Source organism: Macaca mulatta, chromosome 13, assembly GCF_049350105.2.
Source record: "Macaca mulatta isolate MMU2019108-1 chromosome 13, T2T-MMU8v2.0, whole genome shotgun sequence".
In the NCBI taxonomy this organism is placed as follows: Eukaryota; Metazoa; Chordata; class Mammalia; order Primates; family Cercopithecidae; genus Macaca; species Macaca mulatta.
In genome coordinates, this window is record NC_133418.1 from 23,246,361 (window position 1) to 23,263,136 (window position 16,776).

Sequence of the window (16,776 nt, forward strand, 5' to 3'; positions counted from 1 at the left end):
TTACAGGCACTCCCCATTGCTTGCATTACCACCTGAGCTCCACCTCCTGTCAGATCAGCTGCGGCATTAGATACTAATAAGAGTGCAAAAACTATCGTGAACTGTGTGCGCGAGCGATCTAGGTTGTGCGTTCCTTGTGAGAAGCTAGTGCTTGATGACGTGTCGCTGTCTCTTATCACCCCCAGATGGGACTGTCTAGTTTCAGGAAAACAAGCTTAGTGCTCCTACTGATTCTAAATTATGGTGAGTTATAAAATCATTTCATTATATATTACAATGTAATAATAACAGAAATAAAGTGCACACGACAAATGTAATGTGCTTGAATCATCCTGAAGCACCATCCACTCCCGCCTCCCACATCTGTGGAAAAATTGCCTTCCACAGAAAGCAGTCCTTCCCTGGTGCCAAAAAGGTTGCACACTGCTGATTTAGAGCATGGTCTTTGGGTCTTGCTTGACTGTGTGCCTGTGTGTCTTTGATCAGGTTACTTAGCCTCTCTGTGCCTCAGTTTCCTCATGACGTGAAAAGCTTCCTAACTCGTAGGGTTGCCATAAGGGTTAAATGTTTTAAGACAGTTTATTGCCCAGCACTCAATAAATATTAGGTGTTGTCAGGGTTGTTGCTGCTTGCAGAGAGCCTGGTCAGCTTCATTTTAGCAGCATCAAATCAAGAAATGTACCTCTCTAGGTTGCCAATTCCTAGGGGAGCTAAAATGTTCACTAGACATTGTGAATAAATGTGAACCTTAAACAGCCAATTCTTCCAGATGGATCCTGAGTGGTTAACTGGGCCTAGATCTGTTTTATTTTATTTTTCCGTTTTTACATGTCAAATGACTGGACCATATTGGCCTAAATTTAAAATAGAGCCAAGTGGTCGTTTGCTGACTAAAGGTCACATAGGCTGAGCTGTCTGGAAACCAGCAGCTTTTGTTTCTGGGAATTTCAGAGCTCACCTGAACCAACCAATCAGAGCTCACCTGCCTTGGCCAATCAGGGTTCAACTGTATCACGCAGTCAGGGCTCAGATGTATTGATCAATCAGAAGTTAGCCTTGTCAAGCAGTCAGAACTAAGCAAATTTCAAGCCTTCATTTGCACAGGAAACCTGTGTGGGACCATTTGCTATAAAACCCGAGCCTTCCCTTTGTTCTTTGGAAGCGCACCTTTGTTTTACAATAAAGGTTGTGCCTCTCCAGTTTACAACCTGCTTACTGGAAGATTCCTTTTGGAGAACTTTTATTCACGACATACAGGAAATATGGAATCATTTAACTCAAAATGTCATTGTATGGTGCCTTACATAGTTACAGAAATAGAAACCAGATCGTGCCATCAAGGGTGACATTGAAAAATAATAGCTTCTCGCCAATGACAACCTATTCTGAGCATATGTTTGCTGAAATAGATTAAGTGTAAAATCATAGCTATTTGCTTCTATGCCACCAATCCCCAAACCAGCTAGTGAATGTTCACTGTAGGTCAACAGTTACGGACAGCTGAAATTCGGAAATCAAATAATGCAACTTTTTCTTGTGCCCAGTGAATAGTAAATGAATAAGGGGTTTGTAAGAACTCCAAACAATCCCTTTCAAGGCTTGCACGTATCTAGGGCAGGCCTCAGTTTCCGGTTTAGGTACTGGAAAAAGAGCCAGAGGGCTTTGGAGTGCCTGCAGCTCTGCAGCTCGCGCACAGGTCAGGCAGTGCAGTGCGGGGCGTGCAGGAGGTACCCGGCCTGCCTGGCGGCCCAGCCCGGCGTCACCGCGGTCAGACCAGTCCGACAGCTTCGCCCCCCCACACCCCAACCCTGGCCCGGTCTCAGCCCGCCCCTCCCCGCCCTGCGCCGCCACCAGCCCGCCAGCCTGCAGTCCCGGAAACCGAGTCCCTCCTGTGAGCGCCCGGAGCTGGACTGGCCCAGCCCCCCGCGCAGCCGAGGCCCCACAGCTCTCGCTGCCCACGGCTGGCGCCTGGGCGCGGGGCCATGGGGCGCCCGGGCCGGCGGGAGGCCGGAGCAGGAGCCCGGCGGGAAATGGGTAAGGGATCGTGGGGAGGCCTGGGCCGGGCGGGGGCACCCCCCGCCGTCGCCGCCCTCAACAGTGACTGTGTGCCACGCACCGGTCTCGCCAAGCCGGTGAGCACCTGCGGAGCGGCTGTCGCTGAGGGTAAGGGTCCCTGGAGCCGGAAAGAGGGTTGAGAGCGAGCAGGGGACCCTGAGAATCCAGCCTAACCAAGTGGCGGAGACTGGGACAGCAAGGGGACACTTTCTCCACTGAAAGAATCAGCCTGCGCTCTCTCGCTTGGGCTACTCCGGCTGCGCTGCTGGATCCTGGCTCCAAGCCCCGCTGGCGAGCAGGAGGAGCCCTTAAAGACCCAAGTGTCAGAATCAGGCCACACTGAGGGCTTTGCTCCTAATCGCTCATGGCCCTGTGCCTCAGTGGTTTCTGGTGCTCATGACCAGGCCAGGCTGGCCCCTGCTGGCCCCTGCTTGGTGGGAGCTGCCCCCCAAGGAGTGCACTGGGCTAGAGGACCAGGCAGCTCTTCCCTATCCCCTTGGGTGCTGGCCCTTCTCCTAGGTGTGTCTAGCAAGAAAGTATCAGACATTTCTGGGAAGGTAAACAGTGTCTACTCAGCTGACAAACTCATATCCCTCTAGGATTTCTTTCTGGCTCTAGAATTGTCTAGCTCATCTTTTCGGTAGGATGATGGAGGTAAGAATGTGAGTTCTTTGCTGGATTTTTCCATGCTGCAGGATGGACTTGCTGCTCTGGTCAATGTGCTCGCCAGACCTCTGTGTCCACAGTCTGCATGTCTAGGTTGGGGGACAGTATCAAAGTAAGACTGGGCAAGGTAAGCCCCACCTGCCCTTGAATCTCAGGCTTGGCCCCTCCTGAGCCCAGAGCTGATTGAATGTAATTAGCAACTAATTGGATGTCCATGAGACTCTCCACATAAAGAACACACCAGGGTCAGGTTTAGACAGTGTGTAGCACCAAATGATTCATTCTTTTCTTCCAGACGTGATATTTCCTCTATGTGAGGCATATAAAGAAGATACATTCATTCATTCATTTGTCTAGCAGGTATTTACTGAGTGCCAACTAGGAATCAGGCATGTAGGCACTGCAAATACTACTGCTCTTATTTACATATGGGTTGGAGAGAGAAAATAAGCAAGTAAGCAGTTGAATGACATCATTTCAGAGAGCAATAAATGCTGAAAAAACAACACTGAAAAATTTCCAATAAGAAGGATATGGGGCACAACAGTGAAACGTATAAGAGAATTTGGGCCTTAGCTAGAAAGTGTAGCAAACAGACTTTCCAAATTAGATGGGAAAATGGTCCCATGTTCAGGTCCTCAAAATGTAGGGACACAGGATGAGGTGCCCTCTGTTCCTATGAGCAGGGAGTTATAAGCTGCCTATAAGAGATCGGTGAGAAAGGGACTAGTGGTGAGTAGCCCCTCTCTAAGAGTATGTTTCTTATCGGGAAGCTTAAATCTAAGACAGAGATTGAGATTCTAATGGACTAGTGGTGAGTAGCTCCTCTCTAAGAGTACGTTTCTTATTGGGAAGCTTAAATCTAAGACAGAGATTAAGATTCCAGGCCGGGCGCGGTGGCTCAAGCCTGTAATCCCAGCACTTTGGGAGGCCGAGACGGGTGGATCACGAGGTCAGGAGATCGAGACCATCCTGGCTAACACGGTGAAACCCCGTCTCTACTAAAAATACAAAAAAAAACTAGCCGGGCGAGGCGGGCGCCTGTAGTCCCAGCTACTCGGGAGGCTGAGGCAGGAGAATGGCGTGAACCCAGGAGGCGGAGCTTGCAGTGAGCTGAGATCCGGCCACTGCACTTCAGCCTGGGCGACAGAGCGAGACTCTGTCTCAAAAAAAAAAAAAAAAAAAAAAAAGATTCCAATGGACTAGTGATGAGTAGCCCCTCTCTAAGAGTACGTTTCTTATTGGGAAGCTTAAATCTAAGACAGAGATTAAGATTCCCAGAAAACATGGTCTATTGACTCACTCACTCATTTGTATAGTTATTCAACAAATATTTATTGAGGGCCTGTATGTTCCAGGCACTATTCCAGGTTTTAAGGATACATCAGTGAACAAGACAATCCTTCATCTCATAGAGCTTATTTCTTGTGAGAAAAACAGACAATAAACAACACAGCAATTTTAATGTGGTGTCAGATGAAGGAAGTGAAGAAAAGCAAAGCAGCTTAAGGGGTTAAAGTTGATAGGGGCTGCTGTGTCCCACAGAGTAGTCAGGACAGGCTGTGCTGAGATGAAATTCGAGCAGAGACCTGAATGAATGTGGGACATAGCCGTGTGACTACCTGGGGGAAGAACATTCCAGGCAGAGGGAACAGCAAGTGCAAAGGCCCTGAAGCCAGAGCGAGGCGTGAAAATGCTGGGCATGCTGGATGAACAGGGAGGAGGTCAGTGTGGCTCTGGGGTGGGGAGCAGGCATCTCAGAGACTCGTCTTAAAGGAGACCGGGGTAGGGCTCAGTCTTGACCAAAGGCACCCAGGAAAGCAGGTGGTGCCCCGCATTGCTGTGGCAGGAAGATTTACAATCGCCAACTTGTGGACAGGACTGGTGGTTTATGCCAAGTAGGGCAAGAGGTGATCGACAGAGATGGAGAGCATGTCTTTTGGTGGGAGAGGTATCATTTGCTTTTCTTACTCACACCCTGTGTCCTTCGAAACATTACGGGCAGCCTGACTAACATGGTGAAATCCCATCTCTGCTAAAAATACAAATATTAGCCAGGAGTGGTGGTGCTTTCCTGTAATCCCAGCTACTCGGGAGACTGAGGCATGAGAATCGCTTGAACCCAGGAGGCAGAAGTTGCAGTGAGCAGAGATTATGCCACTGCACTCCTGCCTGGACAACAGAGTGAGACCCTGCCTCAAAAATAAAATAAAATAAAATAATAAAAATAACATTATGGGGCCACACAGCGAGAATTATAGTGGGCAGGAGACCCTGAGGTTTTCAGATTTAGTATTAGGTTGGTGCAAAAGCAACTGTGACGTTTGCCATTACTTTTAATGGCAAAAACCACAATAGCTTTTGCACCAACCTAATAAATGCCCAGGGAATGGAAGATGAGAAAAAACCTGCCTTCTGGGAAAATTCCAATAACCTATTTTTTTCCATCCTTAAAACTATTATATGATCTCATTAGCAGGTTTTTCTTAAAAAACAAACCAGCCCAAGAGCATATAAATCATTAGCATTTATTGAACACATACTATATGCCAGACCCTCCTTTGGGTAACTTGTGTGCAGTAACACAAATAATTCTCCCAGAAAGTCTATGTAGTTTATACTGTTTTGATCCCACTTCACAGATGAGAAAACTGAGGCCCAGAGAGAGTAAGAAAGTTGGCCAAGGGTACATGGGTAGTAAGTGAAGAATCAGAATTTGCCATCAGGCAGTGCCATTTTTGAGCCAAGCGCTCTCACACTATGCTGTAACAATGTCAGAGAGCCAACCTTGGGCCCAAATTTTGGAGAGATTCTGTCCACCAAATGGACTTCTGCCTGCCCTAACTTTTGGAGAAGCTCCTAGTTGGCAAATGAAATTGGTCCCTTTATAAAATAGTCGTGGTCGGCCGGGCGCAGTAGCTCCCGCCTGTAATCCCAGCACTTTGGGAGGCCAAGGTTGGCAGATGACTCAAGATTAGGAGTTCAAGACCAACCTGGCCAACATGGCGAAACCCCATCTCTACTTTAAAAAAAAAAAAGAAAAAGAAAAAGAAAAAGAAAAGAAAGAAAGAAAAATACAAAACTTAGCCAGGCGTGATGGCTTGCGCCTGTATTCCCAGCTACTTGGGAGGCTGAGGCATGAGAATCACTTGAACCCTGAAGGTGGAGGTTGCAGTGAGCCGAGATTGTGCCACTGTTTCCCAGCCTGGGCGACAGAGCGAGACTCTGTCTCAAAAAGAAACAATAAATAAAATAAAAATAAAATAGTTGTGGCCATGAGATATATTCCACAAATACTGGTCTCAGGTCATGGTGAGGATGCAGGTGCAGGGTGAGGACTACATAGGGTGCGGTAGGTCAGTGGGTCAGATCCAGTTAGCTGGGGCTCAGCCTTGTGCCCAGGATGCTAAAGCAGGAGGATGGCATAAGACCAGCAGGGCAGGTTTTGTCCACAGTGCGTGACAACAGATGGTTAGAGAGAAGACAGCTGCTGGGTTTGAGCACAATCTACTTCTCTCCTTCTTCTAAAAAGATGTTTTTAAGATAGTACTGGCCGCGTGCAGTGGCTCACACCTGTAATCCCAGCACTTTGGGAGGCCAAGGCAGGCGGATCACCTGAGGTCGAGAGTTCAAGACCAGCTTGACCAACATGGAGAAACCCTGTCTCTACCAAAAATACAAAATTAGCTGGGTGTGGTGACACATGCCTGTAATCCCAGCTACTCGGGAGGCTGAGGCAGGAGAATTGCTTGAACCCGGGAGGCGGAGGTTGCAGTGAGCCAAGATTGCGCCATTGCACTCCAGCCTAAGCAACAAGAGTGAAAGTCCGTCTCAAAAAAAAAAAAGATAGAACTTACACAGGTTAAATACTCTTTAAAAATATTTTTAAAGGCAATATTTGCATGTATTCAAAAATCTTTTAAAAATATTAATGCAAACAGCCGTTAAGGTACACAGTGAAAAATCTCTTTCCCTCTCCCGTCCTGTCATCCCCAATTCTCCTCGGAGGCGATTTCTTGAGGATACTTTCAGAGCGACGTATTCTATTTGTAAACAAGCATGTATGTATATATACCTTTCCTGTCTTCTTCTTTTTTTAAAACATAAATAGTAGGAAATAATACTTAGGTATGCACTTCTTTTACTTCATATACTTAACAATCATTCTGCTTCAAGACATATAGACAGGTTTCATTTTTCTTTTTTTTTTTTGAGATGGAGTCTCGCTCTGTCACCAGGCTGGAGTACAGTGGCATGATCTCGGCTCACTGCAACCTCCGCCTCCCGGGTCAAGTGATTCTTCCGCCTCAGCCTCCTGAGTAGCTGAGACTACAGGCGTGCACTACCACAACCAGCTAATTTTTGTAGTTTTAGTAGAGATGGGGTTTCACCCTGTTGGCCATGATGGTCTCGATCTCTTGACTTCGTGATCCACCCGCCTCGGCCTTCCAAAGTGCTGGGATTACAGGCATGAGCCACCACGCCTGGCTTTTTCTTTTTTTGAAACAAGATCTCACTCTGTCACCCAGGCCAGAGTGCAGTGGTGTAGTCATGGCTCACTGCAGCCCAACCTCCTGGGCTCAAGCAATCCTCCAGCCTCAGTGCCCTGCCCTGCCCAACCCCTGCCCAGTAGCTGGGACCACAGGCAGGCGCCACCATGCCAGGCTAAATTTTGTAATTTTTGTAGAGATGGGAGTGTCACCATGTTGCCCAGGCTGGTCTCAAACTGCTAGCCTCAAGCAATCCTCCCACCTTGGCCAGCCTCCCAAAGTGCTGGGATTACAGTCGTGAGCCACCACACCCCGCCTTCATCCTTTTTAAGTACATGTATGATACTGTATCTCATTGAATGGGCTACCGTATTTATCTAGCCAGTGCACTGTGGGTTTCCACCATTTCTGTTTGCCGTGATGGACAATAACACATTAAGCATACCTGTACCTATATAATCTCAGTTCTGCGACTGTTTCAGTAGGAGGAATTCATAAATGTGGTTTAAAAGTTATCAGCAGGAGGAATTCATAAATGTGGTTTAAAAGTTACTGGCAGCCTGCCTTCCGAAGGCATGCATGTCTTTGTACTTAGGAGTGTGCTGCTGTCCCCTCGGCTCCACCAACTTGATGTATCCTCAACTTTTTGCTCTTGCCAATTTGACAGATGAAAAAAAAGCCATCATGCTATAGTTTTAATAGGTCGTTCTTTCTAGTGAGTGATGTTACAGGACTTACAAGCTATTTGTATTTCTGTGGACTGGTCACATACTTGGCCTATGTTTTCAATTGAATTTTCATTGTTGTTATTGAATTATCATTTCCTCTTCATCCCTCATTCCTAGTCCCGGTGGTTTCCCCTCACACTTACCCTCTAACCCTACCCTCATGAGCAGCAGCTACTCTGACGTATTTATGATAGGTTTATCCTTAGATCTGGATGTATTTTAGAAAGGTATATGATGTTGATTTATATACGCATCTATTTTTAACCCTACATAAATTGCACTATGGGGCTGGGCACAGTGGCTTATGCCTGTAATCCCAGCCTTTTGGGATGCTAAGGTGGGAGGATTGCCTGAAGCCAGGAGTTCAAGACCAACCTGGGCAACATAGCAAGACTCTTCTCTACAAAAAGAAAAAGGTAATAATAAACAAAAATTAGCCAGGTGTGGTGGTGCACTCCTATAGTCCTAGCTACTTGGGAGGCTGAGGCTGGAGGATCACTTGAGCCCAGAAGTTTGAGGCTGCAGTGAGTTACAATAGCATCACTGTACTAGAGCCTCAGCAACAGAATGAGACCCCATCTTTATGGGGTCACAATTGCTTCACTCTATAAATAATTATATTTTTCTTTCTTTTTAAAACCAGCACTTTTTTTTTTTCTTTGAGACAGAGTCTCACTCTGTCAACAGTCTTGGCTCATTTCATCCCCTGCCTTGTGGGTTCAAGTGAACACGCTTGGCTAATCTTTGTACTTTTAGTGGAGATGGGGTTTTACCATGCTGGCCAGGCTGGTCTCAAACTCCTGACCTCAAGTGATTCACCTGCCTCAGCCCCTCAAAGTGCAGAGATTACAGGTGTGAGCCACCACCCCTGGCTAACCAGCACTATGTTTTTCTTTCTTTTTTTTTTTTTTTTTTTTGAGACGGAGTCTCGCTCTGTCGCCCAGGCTGGAGTGCAGTGGCCGGATCTCTGCTCACTGCAAGCTCCGCCTCCCGGGTTCACGCCATTCTCCTGCCTCAGCCTCCGGAGTAGCTGGGACTACAGGCGCCCGCCACCTCGCCCGGCTAGTTTTTTGTATTTTTTTTTTTAGTAGAGACGGGGTTTCACCGTGTTAGCCAGGATGGTCTCAATCTCCTGACCTCGTGATCCGCCCGTCTCGGCCTCCCAAAGTACTGGGATTACAGACTTGAGCCACCGCGCCCGGCCTTTTTTTTTTTTTTCTTTTTGAGAGGGAGTCTTACTCTGTCTCCCAGGCTGGAGTGCAGTGGTGTGATCTCGGCTCACTGCAACCTCTGCCCCCCAGGTTCAAGCGATTCTCCTGCCTCAGTCACCCCAGTAGCTGTGATTACAGGTGCCTGCCACTGTGCCTGGCTAATTGTTGTATTTTTAGTAGAGATGGGGTTTCACCATCTTGGTCAAGCTGGTCTTGAACGCCTGACCTCATGATCCACCCTCCTTGGCCTCACGAAGTGTTGGGATTATAGGCATAAGCTACCGCACCCAGCCACCAGCACTATTTTTTAAAAGATCTGTTTGACTGCAGTGTGTACTCTTGGTTTGTTGCTTCTGATTGCTGCATTGTACTCTGTAGCTGGAGTTACGGAATTATTGTAATAGTCAATTCCTATTGGATTGGTCTAGAAAGATTGTAAGGAGAATTGGCATTATGGGGTGAGCCTCAAAGGATGAAGAGGACTGGGGAAGGAATTGAGAGCTGTCCGAGAGGATGTGTGAACATGCCAAGAACATTGAGGGAAGAACTCATTGCCTGCTGGGGCCATAGGTCAGGGTGTGCCGGTGTGTGGTCCTAGGAGAGGCTGGAGAGGTCTCAGACAACAGGGTTGGTCATTCCTTAAAGCAATGGAAGAAAGAGGCAGTTAGGGGCTTTGTTGGGGAATGGGGGAGGAGGGTACCAGGTAAAGATTGTCTAGGGCAGGAGTGATCTCCCAGTGGAGAATTAGGCAGGCAGTTGCTGCAGTTCTCCAGGAAAGCAAGGAGGCGCTCTGTGAGGGGGTGGAGCCCAGGGACCCGCAGGGGAGGAGGATCCAGCAGGACTGGGGACCAAAGCCATGAGGGGAGAGGGGCCTGGGCTGGTGCCAAGGTTGCTAACTTGGGAAGCTGGTGGATGTGATGCCTGTCTATCCAGGTCCTGGGAGGCGCAGGCATGGGCATGGGATGGGAAGGATGCTTACGGGCATGTGAGCAGGCTGTGAAGTCTGATGCTCTGCTGTACATCCAGCTAGAAGATTCCTGCTGGTAATTAAGATGCTAGGCTAGAGAGGGAATTGAGAACCTTTAGTGAGTAGGTGGGAGGTTAACATGTGGGACTGGGTGAGGTCCTCGCAGAAGAATGTGAGGGCGAGAGATGCCCAACCAGAACAGAGCATGGGGCAGGTTTACAGGGAGGAGCTGATGGACAGCGTGGGCCAGGCAATAATACATGGTGACCTTTTGAACTCTGCCCTTTCCTGGCTTGACAACCTCTGGAAATGATCCTCTTGGCATGGACTCCGTGCTGCTGTGGAGCCTGGGCAGGGGAGGGATGGGAGGTGGGTACATACAACAAGGCCCAACGAGTGGACTCTGCCTTTTTGGAGCTCTCAGTTCTGCCTTGGAGGATGCATAGATGTATCAAGTCAGAGAGGAGGGAAATGGCCCCAGGAAGCTTAGGTGTGCAGGCTGTCCTCTGGGGGTATGAGCTCCGAGGCCCCAGTGCTCTTCCTGCTAGGAGCTGCCAAACCAGCCGTCTCTTTCGTCTTCTGAAGATGACGGTGGACAGAGCGTGCGTCAGCCCTTGCTGCTGCAGAGGGCACTGCGAAGCTCACGGCTTTGTTGCTATGGGCAGGGTTAAGCGTGAGCCTCCCCAGGGGAATACGTGACCCTTTACAAGGCCCAGGAAATGTCCTGCTCTGAGTTTGTCTTCCTCCTTCACTGTGTGAGAGCACACCTGTTCTCTGTTTAATGCTAGAGCTTTGCTTTTCTGCAACTCATACCCACTTGAATTCCTATTCAGTGATTGGTGGCCAATCAGGGCTAATGAGCATTACAAGGAAGACTTTCAGCTCTTTCTCCAAAGGAGAACATGCTGCAAAGGTCAGATCCAGCTGCACAAAGAGTCTGCTCATTTACATACCCCTACTATAATTTTTGAGATGAGAGTTTTGATATTGAATTATATTATTAAATAATACTTAATATTTTTCTTTGAATACATATACTTAACAAGATAAAGTAGATGTTTTCTACTTTAGCGTTTTCCTAAATCACAGGTTTGCTACACTATATCCTAGTCTACTGCATATTCGAATAAATGATTAGCTATTAATGTTCAGTATGTGCACCACATATCCACGTAGGCAAACACAGCCTCAGATTTGTGGGTTCATGGAGAAGGTAATCTTGGGGTAGGTGCTTTACCCTAATCCTAGGTAGGGGAGGAAATAACGCTTTTCCTCTTCCTTCTTAGGTTTAGGGACTGAGACCTGCAAATTAAACTGACAAAAGCCAGATTAACAGAAGAAAAAGGTTTTATTCATATGTACATGGAAGCCAACAAAAGTAGTAGCTGGCTTGTTAGATAGTTAAAGTTCAAGGCCATGTACCTAACTCAGTAGGGGAAAGGGAGGGGGCAGAAACAGTAACTTTATTATTTTTGCTGATGACAGACATAAAGTATATTTATTTTTAAAAATTGAATACATATGAAACAAGCATGAAGAAATTGAAATCATGTATACTGTTGTCAGGCACAGATAGCTACTGTCAATCAATGCTTTGATGTTTTATTGCCTAAATACACAAACACAAACAAGTTTTTTTTAAAATTGGGACCATAGGCCAGGCGCAGTGGCTCACGCCTGTAATTCTAGCACTTTGGGAGGCCGAGGCAGGTGGATCGCCTGAGGTCAGGAGTTCGAGACCAGCCTGACCAATATGGTGAAACCCTGTCTCTACTAAAAATGAAAAAAAATAGCCGAGCGTGGTGGCGTGCACCTGTAGTCCCAGCTACTTGGGAGGCTGAGGCAGGAGAATTGCTTGAACCTGGGAGGCAGAAGTTGTAGTGAGCCGAGATAGCACCACTGTACTCTAGGCTGGGCGACAGATCAACACTCCATCTCAAACAAAGAAACAAAACAAGGCCGGGCGCGGTGGCTCAAGCCTGTAATCCCAGCACTTTGGGAGGCTGAGGCGGGCGGATCACAAGGTCAGGAGATCGAGACCACAGTGAAACCCCGTCTCTACTAAAAATACAAAACATTAGCCGGGTGCGGTGGCGGGCGCCTGTAGTCCCAGCTACTCAGGAGGCTGAGGCAGGAGAATGGCGGGAACCCGGGAGGCGGAGCTTGCAGTGAGCCGAGATCGCGCCACTGCACTCCAGCCTGGGCAACAGCGTGAGACTCCGTCTCAAAAAAAAAAAAAAAGAAAAAGAAACAAAACAAACAAAAAACTTGGGACTATAGTGGAATTATAAATAGTTTTCTTATTTAACAAAATTCTGTGAGCATCTTTCCATTTCATTAGATACTCTTTAAAAACAAGATGGCTAAAGGTTGCCTAGGTTCACCATATGGCTATATGGCTACCCAGTAATCTATTCATTTATCTCGTTCCCTATTGTGGATATTGAGGCTGTGAGCATTTTTGCCATTATAAGTAACTGCATGCACATGTGTTTCAGCAGATGTTTTGTGGGTGCCTTCTGGTGCCGAGGGGGCTAGGGAGAGAGGGTGAATAACCACAGTGCGCAACTCACTGCTCACGTGGAAAGGACAGGCCCACAACATGGGCTTATCTAAAAAACAGAGAGCTGGGAAAGAGCCCAGGAGAAGGACCTTGAGAGTGTCTGAGGCGAGCTTTTGTGTTGGGGCAGAGGAGAGCCAGGGAGCTGTGACCTGGGTGGCCCCGTCCCTGGCCATCTGTCCACAGACACTGGGTGTGCTTCATTTGGCCACGGGCGGGTAAGGATAGCCTCCCAAGGTCACTGCATCGGTACGGGATTGGGCAAGCAAGTGCGGAGACGGAGGCTTGTCATTCACTTTTGTAATCACTTCCTGCCCTTCTCCAGAGCACCCAGGGCAGCACCAGCGCACACATGCGCTCAGAGGTCGGTGATGTCAGCACTGGGCTGGGCTGTTGTCCCTTTCCTCTTTTCCCTGCCTCTAGGAGACTTCTCCCTCCCACTCTAAGGTCACAGGCGGCAAGGAGAGGCACCTTTGGCCCCTGCCACGTGCCCAGTCATTGGAAGCCCCGGCCCAGCCCTACCTCCCTGCTCTGATCCTGGGAGCCCACAGCCGAGCTGGCCAGGGGGACTGTAAACATCTTACCGGGCAGAGGAATGGATGGGGAGACAGGTGTTTTGTCTGCCCTTCTCCAGGGCCGAGGCTTGTGGAGGTCAGAGAGCTGGGAGGGAACAGGGCCTTTTCTGGAGAAAGGAGCATGTGGCCACCTCACTCTCAGCCTTCTCTAAAGTATAGGACTTTTATGGAGACTAATTTGGAGCCCATTTGGATGCTTCAGTCCTGCTCTCTCACCCTGCCCCAGGACAGTATTTCAGCTCCATTAGCACAAAGGTTTTCGTGAACTTCCAGTTGGGAGGCGTGAGTCAGGCTTAACCTGTCTAGCTCTGCTCGTTTGGGAAGAAGACCTGCTCCCCATCTGGGTTTTCATTTCTGCAGGATGCAGTGGTAATGGGGTACAGCAGAAAGTGCATTTGGAGGGTTCCACAGGCCTAAATCCAATCCCAGCCTCACCATTTCCTGCCTGTGCAAGCCCAAATGACGGCTGACCCTCTGTCTCCTCATCTGTTCTGTAGCCTGGAGATAATAAAGCCCCTCACCCTGACCCCAGCCCCCCAGGAACTAGAGATGACGCGTGGAGAGGGCCTGGTAAGTGTCAACACACTGGGGGCCTCAGGAAAGGGTCCTGGGCTTTATGTCAGGGGCCATTTCCTTCATTGGTGGCCTCTCTCCTCTCTCCCCTCTGCCTCCCAGGAGGGGCTGACTATGTGCTGAGATCCCCAGGGCCCCTCTCCTGGAAGGAGGGCTCCACTCGCTGGTCTGTGCTCAGTGTGGAGAAGCCACCTGTGCTGAGCAGCTGCTTCTGCAGGCAAACAGGAAGCAGCTTACCTTGAGGGAGGCAGCAGAGTTGCCTGGCTGTGCTGTGTGTCTGCTGTGTTGTATGTCCTCTGTGCCGTGGGGAGGAGGACAGGCTGGGGAGGGAACTCCCAACACACACACACACACACACACACACACACACACACACACAATATGCAAGACCCACTGCGTGGAAGGAACGGGGAGAGGCAGGTCCCATTCCCCTTAGTACGGTCTTGAAGAGAGGCTGAGCAACCTTTATTCGTTCATCAAATGGCTGTGGAGCAAGTGTGAGCCAGGCACTCTGCTGCAAAGCACATGGGCCAGTCCTTGCCCTGAAGAAGTCAAGGGGAGGATGGGAACCCATAACTAAGCCGAGGGGCAGGGCCTGGACTTGGGGAAGGGGGAAGATCACTGGTGCCTCCCTTTCAACTTCAGGAAGCCATGGATTACCAGGAAGTCTGGACTGGAGGGGGCAGAGCCCCGATTTGAGGAGGTGACACTTCACCTCTTGGCCTCCTGGCTTCTGCTTTCCGCATCTGCTGCCAACCCCACTTGTCCATAACCTCTAGCCATGTACAATATAGATCACTTTCGCTTCTAATCTTCCTGCACTTTTCAGCAGCAGTCAACCAAGCCAACCACTTCCTCCTTCTGAAGTAACCACCTCTTGTCTTCTGTGAGAACATGGCTCTCCCCTTGCTTCTCTCACCTTCGCAACAGTCCCTTTTCAGTCTCCTTTGCAGACTTGTACCCTCCCATCCGGGTAGGCACCACCTTCCCTCTCCCAGCTCAGATGGGCTCCAGGTGCGTTTTTCAGTTGCCTACTTGAAATATCTCACAGGTAGTTCAAATCCAATATTTAAAACTTAAACTCTGGGCCAGGCGCGGTGGCTCAGGCCTGTAATCCCAGCACTTTGGGAGCCCGAGGTGGGCAGATCACCTGAGGTCGGGAGTTCAAGACCAGCCTGACCAACATGGAGAAACCCCCATCTCTACTAAAAATACAAAATGCGTGGTGGCGCATGCCTGTAATCCCAGCTACTCAGGAGGCTGAGGCGGGAGAATCGCTTGAACCCGGGAGGCGGAGGTTGTGGTGAGCTGAGATAGCACCATTGCATTTCAACCTGGGCAACAAGAGCGAAACGCCATCTCAAAATAAATAAATAAATAAATAAATAAATAAATAAATAAATAAATAAAAGTTAAACTCTGGATTTTCTCCCCTGAGCCTCATCTCCTAGTTCTTTCCTATTTCAGCAAATGCCATTATTACCACCCATCTGGTTGCTTAAGTCAGTAATCTGGAAGTTGCCCATGACTTCCCCTCCCATCTTGACCCCTCAAATATAATGAAGCAACAGGTTCTATAATCATATGTATTCCCAGCCCTATGCCTCCCTTCTCTCCTATGACTGTCCCAGCCAAGCAACTGTCCCCTGTCACCTGGACTCTCCCAGAGCCTCCTAACTGGTCTCCTTGAACTTACATAGCCTCTACCATCTCCTCCCCATGCAGCAGACAGATCCATCTGTTCTCCATATAGCAGATGGACGATCTTAAAAGTAAATACACAGATACTCTTTGACCTGTCATTTCTCTGCTTTAAAAATGCACCCTGGGGTTGGGCGTGGTGGCTCACGCCTGTAATCTCAGCACTTCGGGAGGCCAAGGTGGGCGGATTACCTGAGGGCAGGAGTTCCAGACCCAGCCTGGCCAACATGGCGAAACCCCAACTCTACTAAAAAATGCAAAAATGAGCTGGGTATGGTGGCACACATTAGTAATCCCAGTTACTCGGGAGGCTGAGGCAGTAGAATCGCTTGAGCTCAAGAGGTGGAGGTTGCAGTGAACTGAGATCTCCCCACTGCACTTCAGCCTGGGAGACAGAGCAAGACTCCGTCTCAAAAACAAACAAACAAGGCTGGGCACGGTGGCTCACGCCTGTAATCCCAGCACTTTGGGAGGCCGAGGTGGGCGGATCATGAGGTCAGGAAATCGAGACCATCCTGGCTAACACGGTGGAACCCTGTCTCTACTAAAAATACAAAAAATTAGCCGGGCATGGTGGCGGGCACCTGTAGTCCCAGCTACTCCGGAGGCTGAAGCAGGAGAATTGCTTGAACTCGGGAGGTGGAGATTGCAGTAAGCCAAGATAGCGCCACTGCACTCCAACCTGGACGACAGAGCGAGATTCCGTCTCAAAAAACAAACAAACAAACAAACAAACAAAAATGTACTCTGGGCTGGACATGGTGGCTCATGCTTGTAATTCCAGCACTTTGGGAGGCAGAGGCGGGTGGATCACTTGAGGTCAGGCATTTGAGACCAACCTGGCCTACATGATGAAAACCTGTCTCTACTAAAAATACAAAAATTAGCCAGATGTGGTGGCAGATGCCTGTAATCCCAGCTCCTTGCGAGGCAGAGGCAAGAGAATTGCTTGAATCCGGGAGGCAGAGGTTGCAGTGAGCTGAGATCATGCCACTGCACCCCAGCCTGGGTGACAGAGTGAGACTGTCTCAAAAAAAAAAAAAATGCACCCTGTCTTGCCACTGGGGTGCCTGTAGGATCTGGCCCTGCCCCTCCTGGACCTCTGGGACTGCGCTGCACCACACTGGCTTGCTTTCTATTCCCTGGAAATGTGGAGACCTTTCCCACCTCAGGGAAGGAATTAGAAGCCGAAAATGCCCTTCCATGCTGGACTCTTCTCACCAGGACGTGGTGCAGCTTCCGAATTCCCA

The 16,776-nt window shown here is 48.9% G+C and overlaps 1 protein-coding gene across 7 annotated transcripts in view; it reads left to right on the top strand.

Annotated features, from left to right (window-relative positions):
- The first annotated feature begins 1,661 nt into the window (after positions 1-1,661).
- Positions 1,662-16,776, top strand: part of PSD4 (pleckstrin and Sec7 domain containing 4) — a 46,948-nt gene continuing 31,833 nt past the window's right edge. For 4 of the 7 annotated variants that reach the window (XM_077960252.1, XM_077960255.1, XM_015113140.3 and 1 more), the window contains exon 1: positions 1,662-2,034. The gene's annotated coding sequence lies outside the window, so the exon portion shown is untranslated. Of the gene's footprint in view, positions 2,164-16,776 lie in introns of all 7 variants that reach the window. The other 3 variants (XM_077960257.1, XM_028832312.2, XM_077960254.1) reach the window with 1 other exon arrangement.